The 26,791-nt window shown below is 41.8% G+C and overlaps 1 protein-coding gene and 1 pseudogene across 1 annotated transcript in view; both read left to right on the top strand.

Annotated features, from left to right (window-relative positions):
* The window catches only part of ASTN1 (astrotactin 1), a 328,148-nt gene that overhangs the window by 50,464 nt on the left and 250,893 nt on the right, over positions 1-26,791 (top strand). The window lies entirely within an intron of this gene.
* Positions 1-26,791, top strand: part of LOC103009533 (casein kinase I-like) — a 37,294-nt pseudogene that overhangs the window by 911 nt on the left and 9,592 nt on the right.

Genomic DNA, 26,791 nt, shown 5'->3' with positions numbered 1-26,791 from the left:
GTACTTGGATTTTCTTCTCTCTCTGTTTATCCAAATCCACGCCCTGAAAGGCTTAGGCCAATGCCCATTTCTCCATAAAACCTCTGACCACTTCATTCCTCATGGCCTTTCACTGCTTTAAATCATATGACATTTATTATCTTTATCATAAATACTCAGCTTTAGGCTCTCCTGAATTGGTTGCTAATCACTTTGTGCATAAATCACCTTGCTCTAACTAGATTTGAAGCCCTGTTGAGAGCAGGAGTGAGGTCGCCTGGTACTCTCAGGTAGGCCCCACCTGGAGGCACAATGCCAGGCACTTAGTTGTTGCTTGGTGAACACTTGCTGGGTAGCAGGTTGGCAGGTGAGAAGAGTGTGTGTGTGCTGCCATCCAGACAGACTCGGGACAGTGGGCAGCTCACTGTAGCTCCAGGTGAAAATGCTCCCTCATTGCTTTTGGATAATGAAAGCAGTCCTGAATTTTCGCTGAGAGTAATAAAAGTTACTGCCCCTTTCAGTGGTGCTAACTCACTCCCATTCCCCTTCCTCCTCTATCAAAACATGCCAGGGAATCCTAAAGACCTTCTAATTGATCATAAAGAGAACCTTTACCCGATTTTAAAAGAAGAATTTGCCTTCCCTACCTTTGTCCTCTTGTTCCTCTGGGCAGTGGCTTCTGTGGTAGCTGTTAGCAAAATGCTTCAGGCAATATACATCAGATAGAGAAATCCCTCATTACTACATTCCTCCCAAGCTCAAATCTGAGATGATACTACCGAGTTTAGCCAAAGCAACATCAAGCTCACACTCACACCTTCACCAAATCTGCGATGGGGTCTCGAGAGCCTTCATCTTTTTTCTTTTGGAGTGAATTTGGAGGGAGGGGATCCATCTGCAATAGGAGGCAGAGGAAAGACTGAAGTGAGAATGACTTGAACAATTTGGCCTGGAACATGCTATTGAACTTCTATCAGCCCCAGTTTCATTATCTCCCAGACGCTTCTTGTGAGGATGGAGTGAGATGAAAACACATAAATGCAGGGCAAGTGAGGAGAGTTGGGGCTCCACTGGCAGGTTGAGCCTCCTACCCAGGATTCTGGCTACCTGCTTTAAGCTCATGTGTCCATCTGGCAGGGAAAAGATGATGAACTATGCCCTGTGCTTAGAAAGAGGACGGTGGTTTACTTGGAAGGAAGAGTCAAGCCCACAGTGGGAAGCAGCTCTTAAAGCCCTGAGATAATCAGATGTGTGGCTGCAAGGCTTCCTTGAAAACATCTCTATCAGAGAGAACAAAATTAAATGCCCTTAAATCAAAGCTTTTACACAATGGACCTGTCCCTTCCTAGGCAAGATGGAAACAGACTCGCAACTCTGGGGCTTAATTCTCTTACTTCTCGTCTCCTCACTGATCAGCCACTGAATTTGGTTTCCTGCCTGGGGTTAGCTCACAAGTGGTTGCTGAGGCCTCCTGATGGCTTGGCCATGCCAATTGCTTGCTGCACCACTGACCAAGATGTAATCAGCTCACAGAGCCAGGGTGGGTAAGATGCAGCTTGAAATGAATAGCTGCTGTCGAGAAAGTCTAATGTCAAGAACCCTGAACTCTTAACACAAAAGATGAAGTAGCCCATGGGCCACTGGGAGCCACTGGGTTGGGGTGAGGAAGATGGGGTAGGAATGTGAGGGTCTACCTACCATGATCTGTGATCACCATCTTTGGGATGCTGGCTTAGGGTTGTGTATTTTGGAGCCTCTGTTGCCTATCTCGTCTGTCAAAAGGGAAAAATAGTACCTACCCTACTTCCTCTCTGGGGTTCTGATGAGGAGCAGAGGTTCCAACATATGTGCAAGAACTCAGTAAAGCATAAAAGGTGTTGGGCAGTTGTTGGATATTAATTGTCATTAGTAGAAATGAAAGTCCAATAATGATTATTATTTGGTCAATTTTTCTCCTTTGTTATAAATGAATGCTTTGAAAATTTTTGTGCAAATTTGTGTTGACGTTCCATATTTCCCACTGACTGTTGAAATGAAGCCATATCGTGTACCGTGAGGGTTTGCTTAGGACCACTGACAATGCTTTCTATTCAGCATATATTGGTTTCCTTGACTCCCTCTATGAAACCTTGCAGAAGAATGTTTCTTCACTCCCAGCTGGTAACTGACCCTATGGTCAAGTCCAGTTGCATGTAGTTATGTGTGGTTTTAAAATAAGTGAGGCAGAGACTACTGCACTGGGTGTTCCCTGAGATGTTGAGAGGTGTCCTTGAAGCCGGGGGCTAGCGCTCCAAGGAGTACTTCAGCCATGGTCATCCCTAGAAGGAAGAAGGGGGAGGGGTCCAGAAGAGGCAATGCAGTTTAGTGTTTTGATTCTCACTATCTCATTGGATCTTCTCTCTCAGCCTTTCCCATAATTTATTGCAAGCAGCTTGAGAAGACCTTTTAGATCCTGGGCATTTCTGCCTCTTGTTCCTTGCAATAAGGAGGATAATTCCTGTCACCTCCCTTGCGGGAATTCAGTGAATCTGATGAGTTAGGTAATGTCTAGACAGAACGCTGGCCCCTGTGAAGTAAGAAGGAGTGTAGGGTGGCCAAATGCAAAAAAAAAAAAAAAAAAAGAAAGAAAAAAAAAACCCCAAGGGGTGACATGAGTGGTCAAATCACCAGGATGAGGAGTGTGGCCCTAGCCTGACCAGCAGGCATCTGAGCTGAATGTGGGGTTGGGGGCCGGTGAGGGGTGGGATAGGGCAGAGAGAGATGGGAGTGTCCCCACTTGACTCCTTAAAAGTCTTCTCTCTAGCACCCTTGACCTTGCGAGTTGAGGCTCGGCCCTGCTGCCACATTCTAGCACCAATCAAGTACTTCTGTGCTGCTGTTGCACTGCTCCAGTGTCCCCGGATATTATGACTAATTGGGTTGAAGCAAAGACAGCTCCACTCTCTGAGTTTTGCTTTGAGTGGCATTGTGCTCTGCCTCTTGAAGAATAGGCGAGACGTGGCTCCTGTCACTTCTGGTCCCCATCTCCCTCCTACTCCAAGCCTCTGGCTGTCCACATTAACTCACGGGGCCTTCTCTCAGTCCCTCTGTGACACAGGGCTTACCCTCACCACCTCCTCACTGCAACTTGTTTTAAAACCACTTTGGCTCAAGGAGAATGGGATTTGGCAGGTAACAGTAGGGTTCCCGTCGATCTCTTTTTTAACCCAATAACCCCAAAGTGCTCCAGGTAGCAGCGGTACTTCTTTCCCTCAGCTTTTATGCCTCTGCTCGAGCCAAGAAATGAAAGTGCCAGCTCTGTGCTAAGTGGGTCGAGAGGTCCTCTCGTTTGCTTGCATCTGCTTCAACCCTGTCGACAGTATCTGTGAGCTCTTCTGTTCCACCGAAAAGGAACCATTCCCGTTCTCCCCCAGCTTCAAACTTGACACGTTTAACCTCCCTCCCGGGTTAAATCTGGGTCCTCACCACAAAACCCAGACTCTTGAAAGAGACATGCAGAATATACGCCATAGCCTGTCTTTTCACCTAATGTCAAGGCCTCTCGGATGTGAAAGCTAATAGAAGCTTTGGAAGAGCTGGAGGAAGGGAAGGAGACGGAGGCGGAAACTGTAACTTTCCCAGAGCATTTCTTTTCTGCTACGAGTAGTAAAATGCTATCTCCCTGAATTTTCACCCCAAACCTCATAAAATGTCAGAGTGGGCAGATGAGAAACTTGAGGCTCAGAGGCAATAGCAGCTTGCCCACCATCACATGGCCATCCCGCTGCACACCCAGGTCCATCTGACCTCAAGGGCCATGTTTCTCCAAAATGCCCTTTTCCTGACTTCAGGGTCACCTGGGCTCATCCTTTCATTTCCCTGCTGAGCAAACAGGGTGGGTATCACCTGTTCAAGGTCACTGGCCTTTTTTTAAGGAGCATATATCTCTCGATCTTTTACCCGGTGTCCTTCCTATAAGGCACCTAGAACTCCCTTCACCTCTGCAGGATTATGAGGATGGCTGGTGGCCCTATCTCTGAGTCATGATTGCAATTTGAAGATCCTCATAAAGCTCACATGTGGTTTACATAGTGTGTAAGGTCAACGCCGATGTCTGACACTGGCAAGGCTGTTCCTTATATGAAGAAGACAGCAGCAGCAGTGACAATAATAAACTAAACCAAAAACAAACAAAACCACGATCAAAGGACAGATTGGTGTTAGATCTGCTGAGCTCAGTTCAGAAGAGAGAGAGGGGTCCTTGCTAAGGATCCCTACCAGGAGGCAGGAGCCTGTGCCCCGGAACTGTCTTCATCCGGTACAGCTGGAACACATCGTCCGGTCAGGTGGAAGCCCTCTTTCTAATGGCTGGGCATTTCTAATGGATGGGCTTCTCCCATCGAATTCCTGCAGCTAAGAGGAAAGCTAAGGCAGACACCAACTTAGCAAAACTGAGAGGCAGAGCTTGTGTGAGTGAGATAAGAAGGGTGAAACTCATTGTAGAAGGAAGTGCTGTCTTTCTGCAGTGGAGGGCCCTCCTGTGTTTGGGAGTCATGAATATTGCATCAAAATAATAAGCTTATTTAAGAAAAGGAAAAAGAAACCCAGGAGCTGAGAGAATTAAATAACTCCTGGGAACTAGCCTTAGGAAGGTCTTTTCAGTTTGATTGTGGAAGTAAGTTTCTGTCAGGGTTTTGCCTTGGATTTTTAGCTTTGTGTGAATCCAGATCAAGAAAACCCCTTTGGGATGCCTGAGGGGAGGAGAAAGCCCTTTGTGGAAAGAGGGTGGGCGGGTGACTTCATAGCCAGTGGGGCTCAAGGGCACTGCCAGGCTTCTCAATGCCTGGTTTCCATACTATCTTTATGCAAAATTTCCCAATGTTTAAATTTCATCCGGGTAGTTGAGAATGTTTTAAGGTGCGTATCATTGTTGCAGCTCAGCATTTTAATACTTCAATTAAATATCAAGGCATCACACAAACATACTTCTAGGGCACTTTCCAGCACAAGGTCAGAGATAGGAGCTCCACTGTTGCTCCATTTTCCAGCTCTGAGGCCATAGTGCTGCTCCTTTGGTGTAAAGTGGAGCAACTAAACATCAGCAAAACGATACTGCTTTCTGTTGCCACACAGAACAGGGAGATGGAGGCTGTTTCCCGGATGACTTAACAAGTTTTTGGCCATGGCTCTCTAGGGGACTGCAACAAGGTACCTGGATTCTGTGCGAGGGAAAGGGTTCTTTCAACAGTTCCCTGCCACAACTGCCCTATTTAGTTTCCCTGCTATTTTAGGACTGAGGGGTAGCTTCTGCTTGATGATAGACAACAAGAAGATGCAGGTTGTTAATGGACATACTTGGGGCAGTTCTTTGTGATATTGAGAAGGAGGCAAAGTGGAAGGAGGAGCAAGAATAACAACAAAAGGCAGAAGGAAAGGTAAAGGAAGCACAGAGGCATTAAAAATAGTCCGGAGCTAAATCTGCGTTGTTCTGTGTGGGCAAGGCCATTCCAGGAGTATATGGAGCTCTAGGAGAACTGGCTCCCAGAATTCAGCTGGTTTCAGCTTTCAAGTTGTTCAAATGAGTGGAAGGTTTGGGAGAAAAGAAGGAGAGGAGGAGGGGGAACCAAAATACCCTTTGCATTTCTGCAGCTTCATTTGAGTTGAGAAGGGCTCTTTAGCCAGAGCCTCCAACCAGAACCTTGTTTCCATGGCAACCCACTTGCAGCCTGCAAAGCTGTGACAGCCCACTCTGGAGCTAGTGTTGCCGAACCAGAAAATGGAATGGGAGAAGTTTGGTTTCCTGGATTATTAACATTAAATATATTCACATAGTGGTATGTAGGAATCTGTATTCAGTAGTGAATGCCGTTTTTCTTCCTTGACCTTAAACATAAATTCTTTGCATTTATTTAGCATTTACTAGGCACCAGCACTGGGTAGGTTCTGGGGATAATGTGGTGAATAAGAAATAGCCTTTGACATTGATGAGGCTACCACCCCAGGAGATCTGTGGCATTCAGCATTTATGTTCTGGGCGTTGCACCAGCACAGAAGAGGGCATAGCTAACTTTGATAGGGGTTAGGAAGGCTTCCCAGTGATAATGACATTCAAAAACTGACAAAGAAGTGAGTAGAAGTTTTCCAGGTGGAGAATGAGAAGAAGGGAATTCCTGTGGGAATAATATCTATTAAGTAGGAAATAAAGCAAATTATGATTTTGTTTCTTGACATGTCTTTGAGACACCCCCCCATCCCCCATTAGATTCTGCCCCCTCTGGAGCTTCTGCCCACCAGCTGTTGAGGTTCTGGCTGCAGCATTACTACTTTGGGTTGATTTAAAGCCTGTGGGCTGACAGAATTTCCCAATCTTTCATGGGGCTCACTCATACACTCGCTTTATGGGAAAAATGCATTTCTAGCATTATGTAGAAAGATAATACTGGTAAACCAAATGACATGAGGGGCTTAGAGGGTGGTTAGGGCTGATTTTTAAAGACAGCTTATAATGATCTATTTGAAAACTCTTTTGTTTGGGGATTAGAATACTTTCTCCCTAAGACATCCCACCATTTGTTTGACTCTTTGCATAATGACTTTTTAAAAGAGAGACATACCTGTTCTGAACTACTTTAGTGGTCTTTACTTTAACTAGCTGGTTTCTTTAAGCTCCTAGAGATATACTAATTTGCATACTGACACCAAGAATATAAATATAAATTACTTCTCTCAGAGCACTGGAGAGCAAGGCTCACCTCAGTAATATTCCACAGAGCCCCCCTAGGATCAGTGCCAGTCATCCTGTGAACACTCCGTGCATATTAATGGGTGATAATTGAAAAATAACACCCATCATCCTTAAAGAAGAAAATCACCTCAACTGATGGCACTTTTATCCAAAGACTATTTTATTACCTAGATTCACTAAATAATCAGATTGTCATTGTCACACTCAATATTATCACAGTACTAATATATATTTAGTCTTTTATTCATTCACTCAACAGCTATGTTCAACACAATGTGGTGGGGATATAAATAGGAAAAAGAACAAGTCCTATTCTGAAGAATCTTAAAATTTACTGTGTTTATGGAAGGTAGGGTGGAGATGTATAAATAAATGTAATACAGAACAAAATGAAGTAGTTGCTGGGTGTGTATATGTGTGTATATATATATGTGTGTGTATATAATGAGATATATATAGAGAGAGAGAGAGAGAGAGAGAGAAAGAGAGAGAGAGAGAGATCTAGCACTGTGCCTCACAACACGTTTTGTAAGTGTAAAATGATTGATAGGATAAATATACTGTAAACATTCATAAAAGAAATGATTCATTTTGATGGGTGTCCAGGGCTTTCAGGACAGAAAGGCTTTATAGAGAAAATAACATCTATGTAGAATTTCAAAGAATGAGGGCTATTTTGTAGGTATGGAGGAGAAGGGCAATCTAGGTTGAGGAAACAGCCTGAGCAAAAGCTGGGAGGTGGGCTATGATGGGTGTGCCTGGGAAATGGTGAATGGTCCAGTGAGGAGGGATACAGTGTGAGACTCCTGGAAATCAGGCACTTGGCTTTGGAGAATCTTGAACACCATCATGCCTCAAAGTTTGGATTTTATTTTTATGGTGGGGGGTGGGTAGGCAGAAATGAGTAGCCAGTGAAGATGTTTGAGGAGGGAATTGATGCTGTATGCTTATTGCTTATTGTCTGTGTGCTCTCAGTAGAACACAGCCTCCCCAGGTGAGGCTTGTTGTCTCCTTTGTTCACTCATACACCCCAAGGGCTAACCCAGGCCTGGCACACAGCAGATCTTCAGTAGATAGCTGGTGAATGGGATTCTACCAGGGCTTTAAGAATTTGTTTCTGGGCATGATGAAAACGTTAGGAAACGGGAAGGATTTCAGGAAGGAGGGCAAGGTAGAAAGCTTTTCCAGAAGCTCAAATGAACACCTACGAGACTGAAGATGAGAGTCACATGAGAAAGGACAACAACTGTGGATGGGGAGCTGAGGAAAGCACCAGAGAAGTTGGTCACTGAGTGACTGTTAGGGTGAGGGTCAAATATGTCCCCTGCATGATTAAAAATAAACAGCTGGCTAGGACTGCCATTAACCAAGGCTCAGAACTCCGAGGGAGGAGTTGCCCCCAAGTTGAGGGTGGGGAGAAGCTGAGAAGAGAAAGACAATGGCTTTGCTTTTGGAAAAGTTGAATTTGAGGTGCACTTGGGAAATTCATGTGGACACTCAAAGGGACAATTGGGGGTGGAGATCAGTTTGGGACAGGAGGACTGGAGTGAAGGATGTGGGAGTCATTAGGATAAAGGTAATAATGAAAATGCAGACAGTAGGGGCCCTGGGTCTCTGGGGAGGGCATGGAGAGCCAGACTGACAAGAATGGGACACAGAATCTGAGGAAGGCTTGCTTTGCATAGGTAGGAAATTCAAAAGCTTGAGAATTGGGAAGTCAGGACTAAATTAGGAAAACGGAGAGTCAAAGAAGTCAGGAGAGTGTTTTCTGATTGAGAATGTGACCGAATAACTGAGTCTGGTCGAAAACCATGCAGGGTGAAGACTGGTAAGAGCCCACTGGGTTAGATAGTCAAGAGCTACTAGTCATGTCAGTAGAATGATGGAGGGGAAACATTACAGAAAGATGAAAATGTTGGCTGACAAAATGGAGCACAAATGCAGAGTGCTTCTTTAAGAAATTTGGCAGTGAATGAAAAGAAGGAGGAGGGTTTGGCTTCAGAGGAAATTAGAGTTGAGGAAAGACATTTTTTATGAAGGAAAGTGAGCTCATGAAGAGGGAAGCTTTTATGTAACAACAATAAACTCTTAGTTGTTTCTATAATATAGGAAAAGTATTTTGATTTTGAGAAAAGTAGCATAAGACACCTTTCATCTACACATGAAATACAGTAATGCATCTGAGCACAATTTTAATGTGATAATGTCAAGCACGATACATAAAGATGATGTTTAGTCTTACTAATAATGATCAATTTATCAGTCTCAAATTTTATCTATGGAAAGAGGGCTTCTTTCTGTAAATGCTGTGAGGTTGAAGAGGTGGTGACATCATGGTCTGTTTGTCCCTGTCTCACCATTGCCTGGTGATGGCTGCGTAGTTCCAAGGAGGAAAATCAGGTCAGACAGAGTGAGAACTTGGTAGTCCTAGATTTGGGTTTCACCGAAGCGTTAGGAATTCTAGGTGTTGAGGTAATTTGGAAGGTCATTGGATCTTTCACCTTGTCCTCCAGAAGATTTCCATGAAAAGTATTTCAGAATTATAATGTCCTGCCCAATGTTAATGTGCCTGGGACCTACAGTGGTAGTGGTATTAGTTTATATGGGAAAGGATCTCATGGAATTTTATGTGATTGCTTTGTTTTGACCAGGTAGAGAGTAGAGTTAGCATAGAAACAAATGGAAAAACATTTCCCCCCTTTTTTTCTTAACCAAATAATATAGCTAAATAGAAGCAAGTAAATTTTTTTATCCCTTTCCTGAAAGTTGAAGATTTTATCTTGTCCTGTGTCTTCAGAGTAATAGGAAAGAACTACTGTTATAGAAACATGAAGTTGGCTGAAATGTGAGCAGAAAGGATTCTACACATTTCAAGGCCCTCTTCATTCCAGAATCTCACAACCACCATGAATAGATTAACCTGGGTATCTGGATATATCATTGAATGGAAAACCACACTGGCAATACAAAAATGCTTAGTTTTTTTGTTTTTTAAATCTTTTAAAAACAGGACTAAAAGACAACTGCACATAAATGATGAAAGCAACATTGATGCAAGTGCACTGAGAAATAGAAGTGGACAAAACATCTGAGTAGGGGAGTGGTTGAATAAACTATGCCTCTCTAAATTCATCATATGCAGTATTTAGCATATTCAGAAACATGGAGGAAACCCAATTAAGATGTTCCACGGAAAATCCAGGATACAAATCTCTATGTAGTATGACACAAGTTTTAGAAAATTAAATGCTGCACATATAGATATATTTGCACAGAAAAAAACCTGAAGGAATATTATACCCCAGAAATGTTAATGATAGTTATCTATGGTGATAGGATTATGAATAACAATTATTTTGCTCTTTATATTTTAGGTACTTTCCAAGTTTTATATAATGAGGTTACTTTATTTTTATAATTATAAAAATTGTTTAAACCTGAACTTCAATCTCACAAAAGTGTAACTGCACATGTGTTTCCCCATACGTGTCTTTCCATTTCATTTTCACCAGGATAGGGTCTGGATTTGGGGGTCCTAAATTTATAACCCCTGTGGTCTTGTGTTTATATTCAAACCTCAGTATGAATCAGAACAGGCTCTGTTTAGACTCTGGACTAGAGCAAACCAGAACTGACGTGTTTACGAGCTATTTCCCTGTGAGTGAAATGGGTGGGCATCAAGATTGGGGAGATGCTGGTGTTACTCCTGGTCTGCTGGGCATGGAAGGGGCTGCCATGCCTCCTGCGCCTCTCCCTCATCTCCCTCCTCCCGCGCCCTTACTCTTATTCCTCCCTCTCCTCCCCTTCCTCCCCTCCCTCCTCCTTTCCATTCTCCCTCTCCTCCATTCTTTCCTCCTCCGCCTCTTTTCACGGGCTCTGCTTCTCTGCTGGCCAAGTGCTCCATTGCTGTGTTTGAACCACATGCACTGGAGGATAAAGAGCTGGCTCAGGAAAAGTTCACAGGCATCATTTATAAAAATGCACCAGGAACCAGAAAGGCAAAAACGAGCCTTTTGACTGTGGCCACCCAAATCAGGCCATTTAAAAACTTGATTTAAAAAATGTATGCTTGTGGTAATGAAACTGTTGCACATCTGTTTTTTGTTTTTGTTTTTTAGTACATTTATTTATTTATTTATTTTTGGCTGTGTTGGGTCTTCGTTGCTGCACACGGGCTTTCTCTAGTTGCGGCGAGCGGGGGCTACTGTTCCTTGCGGTGTGCGGGCTTCTCATTGCAGTGGCTTCTCTTGTTGTGGAGCACGGGCTCTAGGTGCGCGGGCTTCAGTAGTTGTGGCACATAGGCTCAGTAGTTGTGGCTCGCGGGCTCTAGAGTGCAGGCTCAGTAGTTGTGGCGCACGGGCTTAGTTGCTCCGTGGCATGTGGGATCTTCCCAGACCAGGGCTCGAACCCGTGTCCCCTGCACTGGCAGGCGGATTCTTAACCAGTTCGCCACTAGGGAAGCCCGTGCATCGTGACTGTGGTGGTGGATATGTGAAACTACACGTGATAAAACTGCATAGGATAAACACACACACACACACAAGTATAAAAGAGGAATTCTGAATAAGATCAGTGCTTTGTATGAGTGTCAATATCCTGACTGTGATACTGTACTATAGTTTTGCAAGATCTTACCATTGGGGGAAACTGAGTAAAGGACATGTGCTATCTCTCTGTATTATTTCTTACAACAGCATGTCATGCTACAGTTATCTCAAAATAGAAAGTTCAATTAAAAAATAAAAAGTATGTGTTAGCCATTCATGTCTTGTAAGAGCCATTGTCCAAATGGCTTAAGATTCTGCTCTGATAGTAAGAACAAAGGGTTTTAGACAAATATCCATTACAAAATTATTATGCTTAGGCACTATGCTAACTAAGCACTTTGCATTATTTTCTTTTAAGAAGTTCATCAACCTTATGATGGGTATTATTGTCCTTATGTGACATATAAGGAAACTGAGGCTCAAAACATTAAGCAACTTGCCATACTCTCCCAGCTAGTAATTGCAAAGTAAGGAACCAACCCAGGTGGTCTGGCTCCAAAGCACACACACTTAATCCCTAAGCTATACTCCCTTTGTGTTCTATCAGGTAAAACGTTTGCCTTGAATGATATTTAACTCAGGTAGGTAGGGGGTGTCTTGTCTCTTCCCAGACATCATTTCTTGGCATCGATCCTTTGGGGCTGTTCCCCTAAGAGTTTATCTAAATACTTACTACACTTATTTATATGACCAATTTTACTATCTCTAGTTTACTATATCAAATTTTACTATCAAGTTTATTCCCTGCTATGTAGAGAGTTATGTGTTTTTAAATTGAACTCACTCTCTTAGGTTTCTTTAAGAAACTCCCCACTCCCTTTCCACCCACTAAATAATTATGGAGATGAGGTGGGGCTTGTCTATACACTCTGTTAATGCAGGGTATGCGATGGAATATGGATGAACCCTGTAGCCGGAACTAGGAGAGTGCAGCAAGGTTGGGAGGGCCTGAAAACTGGTATCAGGGCAGAGCTCAGATTCTGGAACAAGGGTGGTGGTTGAGCACATGTGAATGAGAGCAAAGAAGTGAGTTTAAACCAGGTAGGTGCATGGGAAGTGGGGAGACAGAAAAAATAAAGACCCACACAAGGCTAGCTCCAGAACTGGCACATTCAAAGGAAACAAGATGGTAGTAGAGGAAGGTATGGAAGAGAACAAATCCAAGGTCAAGAGGATGACAGGGGAAACTTTCTTTCCAGCTGGAATTGTCATGTATGCTTCCCACGGGAAACAACCAGTTTCAGAACATGAATGGCAACACGCGTCACCCAGCTGGCCCTGGCTCTCTAAGACTTTACTCACTGAACCTTGAATGTCCTAATATTATATGTGATCTTCTTTAGTTCTGGGGAGAAAATGGCCTCTTTTCTGCCACATAGAAGCTGGAAACAAGCTTAGGTGTTGACGGCCTGGTTTGGAGGAAGTGCGGTGGTTATGACTTTTCTTCTTCTATGGCGAACTGACTGCTGCATGCCAGTCGAAGCCTGAACTTGTGATAAAGAGGCAGTTTCCAAGCCATCGCTGGGAAGAGGCTGAGTGTGTGCAGAGAAGGCTGGAGAGAGGGGAGGGCTGCAGGCTTCTTGCGTGTCCCTTTTCATGGGATGCTTTTATGGGCTTGGGAAAGAATTGGTCAGTGAGTTAAAGTTAGCTCTACAAAGATTGCCTTAGAAAGAAAATGAAAGAGAACCTCCACAACCAGTCACAGGGGAGAGAGGTCATTGCAGAGGGAGGAGCAGGAGATGATGTAGGGGAAAGAAATTAATGAGCCAAGCACTAGGCATGATAACAGACTGACTTGAAAAGGGGAAAAGAGAAAAGGATTCTGGGCTGCCCCGGGACTGTCTAAGCTGCATCAAAAGTAGAGATAAAAGGTAACTCAGCTATCTTATTAGAATAGGGGGATGTCTGCACCTCATGCTTTACTTCTCCACCCCCCTTCCCAGGCTAAATCTCAAACCCAAGGGCGTTAGGGATGTGAGATGAAGAGAATAGAGCTGTCTGTTTGGGAGGAAGCAAAATCCACTCATTGTGGCAACATTGATTGAGCGCAGTTTGAAGCCATTTCCCCCATTGGACCTCATTACCCGCGTCTGGCTTTGAGTCAGTGTCCCTAGTCTGGTTGTCGCCTGGGTGGCACCCACCCCTCCCGGACACAGGTGAATGCCAAGTGTCCTCAAGGAACTCTTTCCTGGTGAGCAGGGCCTCAGCTGGCCTGCAGAGGAGGCGTGGTGGTTAGAGGCGAGCAGTTCTGGAAACAGCTGGTGTGTGTGTCATCAACAGAGTCCCTCTTCCTTTGATGTGAAAGATTACCTACACAAAAGCCACTGTCAGCTGCAAAAACATGGTAATAAGTTTTTTTTTTTTTTTCCTGCTGAAATAAAGCAATTACCACAGACTAGGCAACACCTAAGTGACCCCAGTGGTAACCAGAGCAATTTGCTGTGAAGTTGGTTTTCACTAAAATAGAGAACATTTCATGGAAGCAGCCTTGACTCCTGATTGCAGACATAGAGGAGGGTCGCTTGCCATTGGGCTCCTATAAGGGAGGGAGAGAGGGGACAGGGGAGCAGGAGTGAAATGTAAAGCAGAGCAGAGGAACACAGTAAACGGTTGCAAAACAACTTTGTACCAAACACCTCCAAGTGGCCAGCCCCTCCACTGGCTGAGGGCTGCACCCACTATGGATGTGGGCCTGTCACATGGGATGCTGCTCACTTGAGAACTGCTGCAGCCACAGGAGACGTAGCAAAATTCTACCTGACAAATGGAATGGCTTATGCTTTGTGGAATCCTTCCTTTGCCGAGCCGTTGACCACATGTTCGTAGAACTGAGGTGAGGGCTTGGGGTGATACACGTGGGGAACACTTAACCTCTCATCCCAATCTTTTATGTGCGCCCACTCTCTATCTTAGCATCTGTAGCAGAGAAGATCACCATCCCATCACTTAGAGCACTGATTGAATATTTTAGAAAGCACAAATTTTCACTGAAGCCATCTAGCAGAAGAGTGCCCTGTTTGGGAATACACTTGTAAGGATTGTTTTGTAAATACCTCATCATTTCTATCCTTAAGAGTGGTTGCAGACCAGCGTCATCAGCATCAGCTGGGGGCCTTTCAGAAATGCAGATTCTAAGGCTCCAGTGAACTAAACATGTGACTTAACAAAATGCCGGGGGGTTCATATGCACACTGAAGGCTAAGAAGCACTGCCTTAGCTGTCTTCAGTGCTGTTTCTCTCCATGGCTTTATGGTGTAGCAAACCTGGTCTAGGGACTTAGCCCTATATCCAAATCTTAGCTCCTTTACTTAATGACATTGACCATTGACTGTTATATCTCTCCAGTATAAAATCATGCCAGGGTGGTTGTGAGAATTCAGTGAACTAATTCATATCAAGTGGCTGCAATGAAAATGAATTAACAAACAGTCTCCCTACTACCAAGTCTTCTTGTTGAAGAACCTTTGAGTGAAATACCCTGCCCCCTGTTCCTAAAAGGCTAGCTTTTATAGAAACTGGTGTTTTCAAGTGTTATAGGAGGGTTACATAGAATTTCACTTTGCTTGATCGATCTTATTGCTCTCAAACGTAGCCAGGCTTTCACAGCAATCTTTTTCTAAATTATGTCTACTTCATAATTAAAGACAAGATACTGGCTTATTTCCTGGTCTGTTGAGCCCATATTGGAAGCAATCTGGAATCAGAGGACCTTTCACATTTCCTTTTCTCTAAAACGGACAGTGGTGTACCTGCTTGGGCTTTGGGCTGTGACAGTCTTAGGTCCAGACTCTACTTCTGCCATTTACTAAAGTATGACTTGGAGGAGTTATCTACTCTCTGTGAACTTATGTATAATCGAACATGGATCTAAAAAATCCTATCTAATAGGGTCATTGTCATGCATATTTATTTCCTCCTGCTTTGTATCTAGAAATAACTCTAACCATTTCTGGGGGTGGGGGGTGGTGATCAAAACTAATATTTACTCTAGAACATCACTGGAAAAGGTTTGCCTGTCAGGGACACCTGCACAATTTTTGATCCTCTATTACTCACTGGCCATTTCAGAATCAGAGTTAATGTTATGTTAGACACTCCAGCCAAAAGGGTATAATGATGAATTGGTCTTATGACTCATTTTAATAAATTAACCTTGAAACGTTACATATTTTTACACTTAGGAACTCATTCTAACTTAATCCTCGTTTGATTTTTATAACTTATTTTAAAGTTCTCTTTGTACGTTATCTTTCCTCCATAAGTCTTGTGATGGCCTTTGGCCAAAAGAAATAAAATCATGACCTAGTAACACGTGTTATAATATATGGTTCAGATTTACCTACCAACTTTGAGTTCTCAAAATACTAGACTTCAATGAGAAAGAATCAAATATTAATGTGTTTTGTAGGTAGATAAATAAGGTAGGGAAAGGATGGAGAAGGGAGGGCAAATAACAAGTGGATTATAATAAGTAGTGTAAGAGGAAAATACAGGTATAATTAAAGATAAAAGATGCCTTCAGCTGAGCTTTTCAAGGAAGTGGAAAAATCAGTGAGTCTGAGAAACTTGGCCGGGCTATCTAATTTAGTAGTTTGGAAATTGGAAAGATGAAAGCTCTTCTACCAAAAGTGGTAAAACAGTGGGGAGAATCATATAATATTATGAAATGAAGGAATCATGAGAATTCAAGTCTGTTTTCTTATCTTGAGTCATGCCTGCACTTAGTACCAGACAGATGAAAACCCTGTTTTTGCTTTTTAAACAATGTTAGAGGAAGATACTTTCTGGTCTCTTGATTCCAATTAGCATTCCAGAATTTTGAAAGTTTTAAACAATTTCCAGTCACAGAGAGCTTTTCCTGAAATCTAACCTAAGTCTCACATTCCTTGCTCAACAGTGATTTTTATAGATAGTTTACTGCTAAGCTCTGGCGTTTGAAAATGCCATCCTAGATCATTTTCACATCCAAAGCAGTGAAGTCTGTCCCTTGGGATAGTGTATGTGTGCATGTGTGTGTATGTGAAACACAATTTATCTATCTCCTTTAAAACCATTTTGAGGGTTTTATCAGGTGTGTCTCAAACATCTTCTAACAATGTGTCACAAATGTAACATTGGTGATTTTATACACACTTTCCTAGTAAGAATTTATATTCCTCTACTATTTCCTGAACAAATGAGTTTCTTAGATTAACTACCTATTTTCTGCAAGCTTCAAGTAGATACTTTTAAATGTAGCATACTGTATTTGAAAAATCAATATTCATAATTTAAAGAATTTCACTTAGGTCTGTTCTCAATCTTAGTTTTTACCAAACTGATGAGGCCTGACATCCTCTATCTGTTCCAGATGTTCTTTGGGGTCAAATAACCCCACGCTCTGTTGAATTTCTTCCCATTTTCTGTATGCTGTTCTGTCTCCTTTTCTTGCTCATCCTCCCCTACCTCACCTCAAAATCACAGTTCTTCAGCACTCAGCCTTAGACCTTCTGCCTGTTCTCCAGAGGTGATCTCATTTAGTCTCTTGGTTTCCATTGCTACCTAAATGCCTACAACTGCTAATCTATTCCTCCAGTCCAGATGGTCTTCTGAACTCAAAAGCCATATGTATAGTATTTGTACAGGCACGGAAAGTTAACATGCCCCAAACTGGATTCACCATTTCTCCCTTTACCTTCCATACCTCTTCCTTCTGTTTTCCCCACCCCCAATAAATGGCACTACCCATTATTCACAATAGCCAAAAGGTGGAAAGGACCCAAGTTCCCATCAAGAGATAAATGGATAAATAAAATGTGCCGTATACATATAATGGAATATTATTCAGCCTAAGAAAGAAGGAAATTCTGACACATGCTACAACATGGATACCCTTGAGGACGTTATGCTATGTGAAATAAGCCAGTCACAAAGGACAAATACTGTGCAATGCCATTTATATGAGGTAGCTAGAGTATTCAGATTGATAGAAACAGAAAGTAGAGTGGTCACTGCTAGGGGCTGAGAGGAGCAGGGAATGGGAAGGGAGGGTAACTGTTTAATGGGTACAGAAGTTTGCTTTGGGAAGATGAGGAAAATTCTGGAGATGAATGATGGTGATGATTGTACAACAATGTGAATGTACTTAATGCCCCGGAAATGTCCACTTAGAAATAGTTAAGATGTGAAATTTCATGCTGTATGTATCTCACTACAAATTTTAAAACGACAAAAAAAAGTTAAGGGAACACATTAAAAGACACCACATAAAACAATCAGCCAAACCCAGAATGTGGAACATACACGAGTTTCACTAAAAAATCAAAGGCATAAAAAAAGGAGGAGGGAAGGAGGGAAGGACTATTATGGAATAAAGGAGACCTAAGAGACAAAAATAAATTAGTTAATTTATAGAAATGAGTAAACAACAATACCTTCCACCTAGGCTCTTAAGCCAGGAACCTAGAAGTCATGCTGGAATCATTTTGCCCCGTGTGTCCATTTATGTTTGCACACATGCGCTCTGCTTACAGAAACCCCCTGGGTTCTCACTTAGAAGCAAGCAAGCTCCAAAGGAGTTGGATAAGGGAGACATTTTTATGTTTTAAAGTTGAAGGGAAGACTTTACAAAGAAGGTGAGACTGCTAAGGGCCTTGAATGCTGGGTGATATAGAATTACTTAAGAACTGGTTGTTGGAGATGAGATTCTAGATAGAGGGACAAGATACGGTAGGAATAAGCTTGACATCTGAGTGGCAGTGATGGATGAGGAGCTGCAGGAAAGCCTTTTTGCCTGACCAGGCTGGTCATGCTGACTCCTTGTAGAGTTGGGCCCTCTGGAGCAGTGTGGGCCAAGGGCCACTCAGTGGAGTCGCATTTGGTTTTGCAGATAGTCGAATGCGTGTCCACATTTGACATTCTGTGATGTAAAGGAGTCAGAGAGAAATTAGATCATATCTAATTCTGGAAGCTTCTGGAAAATAGGGGTCATACTATACAAATAAATGGGGACCTGAAGAAGTTGATTGTGAAAGGATAGATCTTACAGGGAGAAAGGTGGCTTATGAATCAACTCTGTACTTTAGGGAGAAGGGAAGGAGAGGGGACACTTTCAGGAGATGACTTACCTTCTAAGGCTGTTTCGCAGATGCACTCCAGATGAGCATCTAAAGGGGTGTTGCTTTGACAAGACACAACTAGGATGTACTTGATAGTGAACTGGATTGAAATGCAGTGGAAACCCCATTCTGAGAATTAGGATTCCTTAACAGATGAGGGGTAACCTTGCTATTAAACATGTTAAGAGCATGTTTCTTTTGTGTGACATCTAAGTGTGATGGAACATGGCCCTTATTAAATTTGTCGCACCCTCTTTCCCCTGGACCATTCTTATATTTTAAGTTCCCTCCCCTATGATAGGTTAATTCTCCTTTCTTTCTTTGAACCAAGAGTTTTGTCTAAATCTATCAATCAGGGTCCCAGCAGAGAACAAGTTATATACTCCAACTGAGTCTTACAGAATTTACTAAGGGATCATTTAAAAGGTACAAAAAGGAATAGTGCAGTATGCAGAGGCTATTAACAGCAAAGTGTTGTGACCAGCCTTAGGCCTGAAGGGGAAGAGAAGGAGGCAGTTACTAGAACCCAGAGATGGTGAGGGCTGTTGGGACAGAGCTGTGACCTCCACTGAGGGACATGGCCAGCCCAAGGCTGGCCCCTGGGGAATCTCACCCTTCTTCATTCCTCTGCTCTCACACAGGTCAGCCTCCCTGGGCACAGAGCAAGATGAAGAAAAGTGGGTGGTGTATCAGAGCAGCAAATGGAATATTTCTATTGGGTTTCCATGCAGATCTCTTGCCATCTCTTCTTTAGTGTTGCAACTTTATTCTGAGCACAATTTAAAAACTTTTTACCCTTTCTTAATTTTGCTTTTATACTATCATATGTACTTACTTATTCATTGAAATTTCAAAATGGAGTCTATTTTATAGGTAGGTCAGGCCTGCCAGTCTTAACCTGAGCTATAAGCCCCCACCAGAACTTCTCAATATGTAATGCACTCAGGAATAGCCAGCTTCTAATGTAGATTCAGACTCAGGAGGTCTGGGGAGGGACCTGAGAGTCTTCATTTCTAACACGTTCCCAAGTGATATCCATGCAGCTGGTCCATGGACCACATTTTGAGGAGCAAGGCACTGCATGATTTGAAAATGGCCTTCAGATAAACTACCAGCTACCTCAAATTGGTTAGGTGAGGTAGTGGAAGGGTCCACCTTTCCACTGATGGCCTGCCATCTGCTACTTCATTATTTCTTGGCTTTGCCACCAGTTCCCAGAATTCACGTGGACCATGTACTTCTCCAAGTCTCAAAACGTCTGCCTTCTGTATGGGATTTAATGCTGCTCCTTTTCCTGGATTTGTGAGGGAATGATGACAGCAAATTACTATGATTATCTTCTGCGAATGGTGTCTTATAAGACCTGTTATCTGCCTCACTGTTGCTGTCATTTGAACACCATTCAGCTTGATGCTTACCTGAGCCAAATAAGCTGATGGTGTTTTGGTGACTGGATCAGTGAGTTGCAGAAAATGAGGACTCTATAATCTTGGGGTAAGCTTCCCTTTAACAGGGTAAGGTATCACAGACTAAAATTTTGGTGTATCTTAACATATCCTACAAAACAAGTGACCAGTTTATCAGAGGCTGAAGCTGTACACAGAGTGAGGAAAGTAAAGGAAAAGGGTGAGGGACTTGTTCCTCTGAATTTTATTTCAAACAGTAAGCTGATAGATCAGTAAGTGGAACTCTGAAAGCCAGACCTAGGGAAGTTACAAGATGGGATAGAGAGGAGGTTCACTCTGGGATGACATGAATGCCATGGAGCCTTGTGTCTGTGGACTGAGATAGCAGTGAGGCCAGTGGAACTAAAAATATGGGAAGTGAAGGTGGAAAAGAGGAATACAAAGGATGAATCTCTGTCATAATCAGTTGGGAAAAGCAACAACATTTAAGAAAATAGCTATTTTAATGTAAACAATGTAAATTACTATTCATTGAGTGCTTTCAGTATGGCCAGTTCTCTACATACTTCTTTCAGATCATCCTGCCAACTCTGAAGAGTAGCATAATTAAAAGCCCAGACTCTAAACTGCTTGGGTTTAAATCTGGTGTGAACCAATTCCTAGAAATCTGGCATTTTGAAGCTTTTAACCTCCCTGTGCTGCATGTTTTTTACACCTTGAAATGGACATGAAAATAGTAACAATCTTGTAGGGTTGTCTCCAGGAGTAAAGGACTTGATAAGTGAAAATTATTCAGAACAGTGCTGGCATAGATTAATCTGTCAATTGGTGCTAACAATAATTATTTTCATCTCAATGAGTTTGGTTTCTTGCTTAAATGTGAGTTCTTTCCATGAAGCCAAGTTGTCTCTTCCAGTTTATAGTGGGATGACCACGTTAGTTATGGTGGAGAGGAAGTCTTTTTTTTTTCTTTTTTAACATCTTTATTGGAGTATAATTGCTTTACAATGGTGTGTTAGTTTCTGCTTTATAACAAAGTAAATCAATTATACGTATACATATATCCCCATATCTCCTCCCTCTTGCGTCTCCCTTCCACCCTCCCTATCCCACCCCTCCGTCACAAAGCACTGAGCTGATCTCCCTGTGCTATGCGGCTGCTTCCCACTGGCTATCTATTTTACACTTGGTAGTATATATAAGTCCATGCCACTCTCTCACTTTGTCCCAGCTAACCCTTCCCCCTCCCCGTGTGCTCAAGTCCATTCTCTATGTCTGCATGTTTATTCTTGTCCTGCCCCTCGGTTCTTCAGAACCACTTTTTTTTTTTTTTTTTTTTTTAGATTCCATATATATGTGCTAACATATAGTATTTGTTTTTCTCTTTCTGACTTACTTCACTCTGTATGACAGACTCTAGGTCCATCCACCTCACTACAAATAACTCAAGTTCGTTTCTTTTTATGGCTGAGTAATATTCCATTGTATATATGTGCCACATCTTCTTTATCCATTCATCTGTCGATGGACACTTAGGTTGCGTCCATGTCCTGGCTATTGTAAATAGAGCTGCAATGAACATTGTGGTACGTGACTCTTTTTGAATTATGGCTTTCTCAGGGTATATGCCCAGTAGTGGGATTGCTGGGTCGTATGGTAGTTCTATTTTTAGTTTTTAAAGGAACCTCCATACTGTTCTCCATAGTGGCTGTATCAATTTACATTCCCACCAACAGTGCAGGAGGGTTCCCTATTCTCCACACCCCCTCCAGCATTTATTGTTTGTAGATTTTTTGATAATGGTCATTCTGACTGGTGTGAGGTGATACCTCATCGTAGTTTTGATCTGCATTTCTCTAATGATTAGTGATGTTCAGCATCCTTTCATGTGTTTGTTGGCAATCTGTATATCTTCTTTGGAGAAATGTCTATTTAGGTCTTCTGACCATTTTTGGATTGGGCTGTTTGTTTTTTTGATATTGAGCTGTATGAGCTGCTTGTATATTTTGGAGATTAATCCTTTGTCAGTTGCCTCGTTTGCAAACGTTTTCTCCCAGCCTGAGGGGTGTCTTTTTGTCTTGTTTATGGTTTCCTTCGCTGTGCAAAAGCTTTTTAGTTTCATTAGGTCGCATTTGTTTATTTTTGTTTTTATTTCCATTTCTCTAGGAGGTGGGTCAAAAAGGATCTTGTTGTGATTTATGTCACAAAGTGTTCTGCCGATGTTTTCCTCTAACAGTTTTATAGTGTCTGGCCTTACATTTAGGTCTTTAATCCATTTTGAGTTTATTTTTGTGTATGGTGTTAGGGAGTGTTCTAATGTCATTCTTTTACATGTAGCTGTCCAGTTTTGCCAGCACTACTTATTGAAGAGGCTGTCTTTTCTCCATTGTGTATTCTTGCCTCCTTTATCAAAAAGAAGGTGACCATATGTGCTTGGGTTTATCTCTGGGCTTTCTATCATGTTCCATTGATCTATAATTCTGTTTTTGTGCCAGCACCATACTGTCATGATTACTGTAACTTTGTAGTATAGTCTGAAGTCCAGGAGCCTGATTCCTCCACCTGCGTTTTTCTTTCTCAAGATTGCTTTGGCTATTCGGGGTCTTTTGTGTTTCCATACAAATTGTGAAATTTTTTGTTCTAGTTCTGTGAAAAATGCCTTTGGTAGTTTGATAGGGATTGCACTGAATCTGTAGATTGCTTTGGGTAGTAGAGTCATTTTCAGAATGTTGATTCTTCCAGTCCAAGAACATGGTATGTCTCTCCATCTGTTTGTATCATCTTTAATTTTTTCATCAGTGTCTTATAGTTTTCTGCATACAGGTCTTTTGTCTCCTTAGGTAGGTTTATTCCTAGGTATTTTCTTCTTTTTGTTGCAGTTGTAAATGGGAGTGTTTCCTTAATTTCTCTTTCAGATGTTTCATCATTAGAGTATAGGAATGCAAGAGATTTCTGTGCATTAATTTTGTATCCTGCTACTTTACCAAATTCATTGATTACCTGTAGTAGTTTTCTGGTAGCATCCTTAGGATTCTCTATGTATAGTGTCATGTCATCTGCAAACAGTGACAGCTTTACTTCTTCTTTTCCAATTTGGATTCCTTTTATTTCTTTTTCCTCTCTGATTTCTGTGGCTAAAACTTCCAAAACTATGTTGAATAATAGTGGTGAGAGTGGACAACCTTGTATTGTTCCTGATCTTAGAGGAAATGGTTTCAGTTTTTCACCATTGAGAATGATGTTGGCTGTGGGTTTGTTCATATATGGCCTTTATTATGTTGAGGTAAGTTCCCTGTATGCCTACTTTCTGGAGGGTTTTTTTTTTTATCATAAATGGGTGTTGAATTTTGTCGAAAGCTTTTTCTGCATCTATTAAGATAATCATATGGTTTTTCTCCTTCAATTGGTTAATATGGTTTATCACATTGATTGATTTGAGTATATTGAAGAATCCTTGAATTCCTGGGATAAACCCCACTTGATCATGGTGTATGATCCTTTTAATGTGCTGTTGGATTCTGTTTGGTAGTAGTTTGGTGAGGATTTTTGCATCTATGTTCGTCAGTGATAGTGGCCTGTAGTTTTTTTTTTGTGTGACATCTTTGTCTGGTTTTGGTATCGGGGTGATAGTGGCCTTGTAGAATGAGTTTGGGAGTGTTTCTCCCTCTGCTATATTTTGGAAGAGTTTGGGAAGGATAGGTGTTAGCTCTTCTCTAAATGTTTGATAGAATTCGCCTGTGAAGCCATCTGGTCCTGGGCTTCTGTTTGTTGGAAGATTTTTAATCACAGTCTGAATTTCAGTGCTTGTGATTGGTCTGTTTATATTTTCTATTTTTTCCGGGTTCAGTCTTGGAAGGTTGTGCTTTTCTAAGAATTTGTCCATTTTTTCCAAGTTGTGCATGTTATTGGCATATAGTTGCTTGTAGTAATCTCTCATGATCCTTTGTATTTCTGCAGTGTCTGTTGTGACTTCTCCTTTTTCATTTCTAATTATATTGATTTGAGTCTTCTCCCTTTTTTTGTTGATGAGTCTGGGTAATGGTTTATCAATTTTTGTTTTTATCTTCTCAAAGAACCAGCTTTTAGTTTTATTGATCTTTGCTATTGTTTTCTTCATTTCTTTTTTCATTTATTTCTGATCTGATCTTATCATTTCTTTCCTTCTGCTAACTTTGGGGGTTTTTGTTCTTCTTTAATTGCTTTAGGTGTAAGGTTAGGTTGTTTATTTGAGATGTTTCTTGTTTCTTGAGGTAGGATTGTATTGCTATAAACTTCCCTCTTAGAACTGCTTTTGCTGCATCCCATAGGTTTTGGGTCATCGTGTTTTCATTGTCTTTTATTTGTAGGTATTTTTTGATTTCCTCTTTGATTTCTTCACTGATCTCTTGGTTATTTAGTAGTGTATTGTTTAGTCTCCATGTGTTTGTAGTTTTTACAGATTTTTTTCCTGTAATTGATATCTAGTCTCATAGCATTGTTGTCAGAAAAGATACTTGATACAATTTCAATTTTCTTAAATTTACCAAGGCTTGATTTGTGACCCAAGTTATGATCTATCCTGGAGAATGTTCCATGAGCACTTGAGAAGAAAGTGTATTCTGTTCTTTTTGGATGGAATGTCCCATAAATATCAATTAAGTCCATCTTGTTTAATGTATCATTTAAAGCTTGTGTTTCCTTATTTATTTTCATTTTGGATGATCTGTCCATTGGTGAAAGTGGGGTGTTAAAGTCCCCTACTATGATTGTGTTACTGTCGATTTCCCCTTTTATGGCTGTTAGCACTTGCCTTATGTATTGAGGTGCTCCTATGTTGGGTGCATAAATATTTACAGTTGTTCTATCTTCTTCTTGGATTGATCCCTTGATCATTAGGTAGTGTCCTTCTTTGTCTCTTGGAATACTCTTTGTTTTAAAGTCTGTTTTGTCTGATATGAGATTTGCTACTCCAGCTTTCTTTTGATTTGCGTTTACATGGAGTATCTTTATCCATCCCCTCACTTTCAGTCTGTATGTGTCCCTAGGTCTGAAGTTGGTCTCTTGTAGACAGCATATATACCGGTCTTGTTTTTGTATCCATTCAGCCAGTCTATGTCTTTTGGTTAGAGCATTTAATCCATTTACATTTAAGGCAATTATCAATATGTATGTTCCTATTACCATTTTCTTAATTGTTTTGGGTTTGTTATTGTAGGTCTTTTCCTTCCCTTGTGTTTCCTGCCTAGAGAAGTTCCTTTAGCATTTGTTGTAAAGCTGGTTTGGTGGTGCTGAATTCTCCTAGCTTTTGCTTGTCTGTAAAGGTTTTAATTTCTCTGTGAAATCGGAATGAGATCGTTGCTGGGGAGAGTCATCTTGGTTGTATGTTTTTCCCTTTCATCACTTTAAATATGTCCTGCCCCTCCCTTGTGGCTTGCAGAGTTTCTGCTGATAGATCAGCTGTTAACCTTATGGGGATTCCCTTGTATATTATCTTTTGCTTTTCCCTTGCTGCTTTTAATACTTTTTCTTTTTATTTAATTTTTCGATAGTTTGATTAATATGTATCTTGGCATTTGTCTCCATGGATTTATTCTTTATGGGACTCTCTGTGCATCCTGGATTTGATTATTTCCTTTCCCATATTAAGGATATTTTCAACTATAATCTCTTCAAATATTTTCTCATTCCCTTTCTTTTTCTTTTCTCCTTCTGGGACCCCTATAATTCAAATGTTGGTGCGTTTAATGTTGTCTCAGAGGTGTCTAAGACTGTCCTCAATTCTTTTCATTTTTTTAAAAAATTCTGCTCTGCAGTAGTTATTTCCACTATTTTATCTTCCACGTCACTTATCCATTCTTCTGCCTCAGTTATTCTGCTATTGATACTTTCCAGAGAATTTTTAATTTCATTTATTGTGTCGTTCATCATTGTTTGCTCTTTAGTTCTTCTAGGTCCTTGTTAAACATTTCTTGTACTTTTTCCATTCTATTTTCAAGATTTTGGATCATCTTTACTATCATTATTCTGAATTCTTTTTCAGGTTGACTGCCTATTTCCTCTTCATTTGTTTGGTCTGGTGGGTTTTTATCTTCCTCCTTCATCTGCTGTGTGTTTCTCTGTCTTCTTATTTTGCTTAACTGACTGTGTTTGCGGTCTCCTTTTCGCAGGCTGCAGGTTGGTAGTTCCCATTCTTTATGGTGTCTGCCCCCAGTGGCTAAGGTTGGTTCAGTCGGTTGTGTAGGCTTCCTGGTGGAGGCGACTGGTGCCTGTGTTCTGGTGGATGAGGCTGGATCTTGTCTTTCTGGTGGGCAGGACCACGTCCAGTATTGTGTTTGGGGGTGTCTGTGATCTTATTATGATTTTAGGCAGCCTCTCTGCTAATGGGTGGGGTTGTGTCCTGTCTTGCTAATTGTTTGGCATAGGGTGTCCAGCACTGTAGCTTGCTGGTCGTAGAGTGGAGCTGGGTCTTAGTGTTGAGATGGTGATCTCTGGGAGAGCTTTCGCTGTTTGATATTACGTGGAGCTGGGAGGTCTTTGGTGGACCAATGTCCTGCACTTGGCTCTCCCACCTCAGAGGCACAGGCCTGCAACCCGGCCAAAGCACCAAGACCCTGTCAGCCACACAGCTTAGAACAAAAGGGAGAAAAAAAGAAAGAGAGAAAAAAATAAAATAAAGTTATTAAAATAAAAAAATTTTAAAAATTATTAAAAATTAAAAAAATTAAAAAGTAATTTAAAAAAAAAAGAAAGAAAAAAAGAGCAACCAAACCAAAGAACAAACCCACCAATGATAACAAGCACTAAAAACTATACTAAAGGGCTTCCCTGGTGGCACAGTGGTTGAGAGTCTGCCTGCCAATGCAGGGGACACGGGTTCGAGCCCTGGTCTGGGAGGATCCCACATGCCGTGGAGCGACTGGGCCCGTGAACCACAATTGCTGAGCCTGCGCGTCTGGAGCCTGTGCTCCGCAACGAGAGAGGCCGCGATGGTGAGAGGCCCGCGCACCGCAATGAAGAGTGGTCCCCACTTGCCGCAACTGGAGAAAGCCCTCGCACAGA

The sequence above is a fragment of the Balaenoptera acutorostrata genome, chromosome 1 (genome assembly GCF_949987535.1).
Source record: "Balaenoptera acutorostrata chromosome 1, mBalAcu1.1, whole genome shotgun sequence".
Lineage (NCBI taxonomy): Eukaryota > Metazoa > Chordata > Mammalia > Artiodactyla > Balaenopteridae > Balaenoptera > Balaenoptera acutorostrata.
The sequence above is the reverse complement of the archived record's forward strand: the minus strand, read 5'-3'. Positions and strand labels throughout refer to the sequence as shown.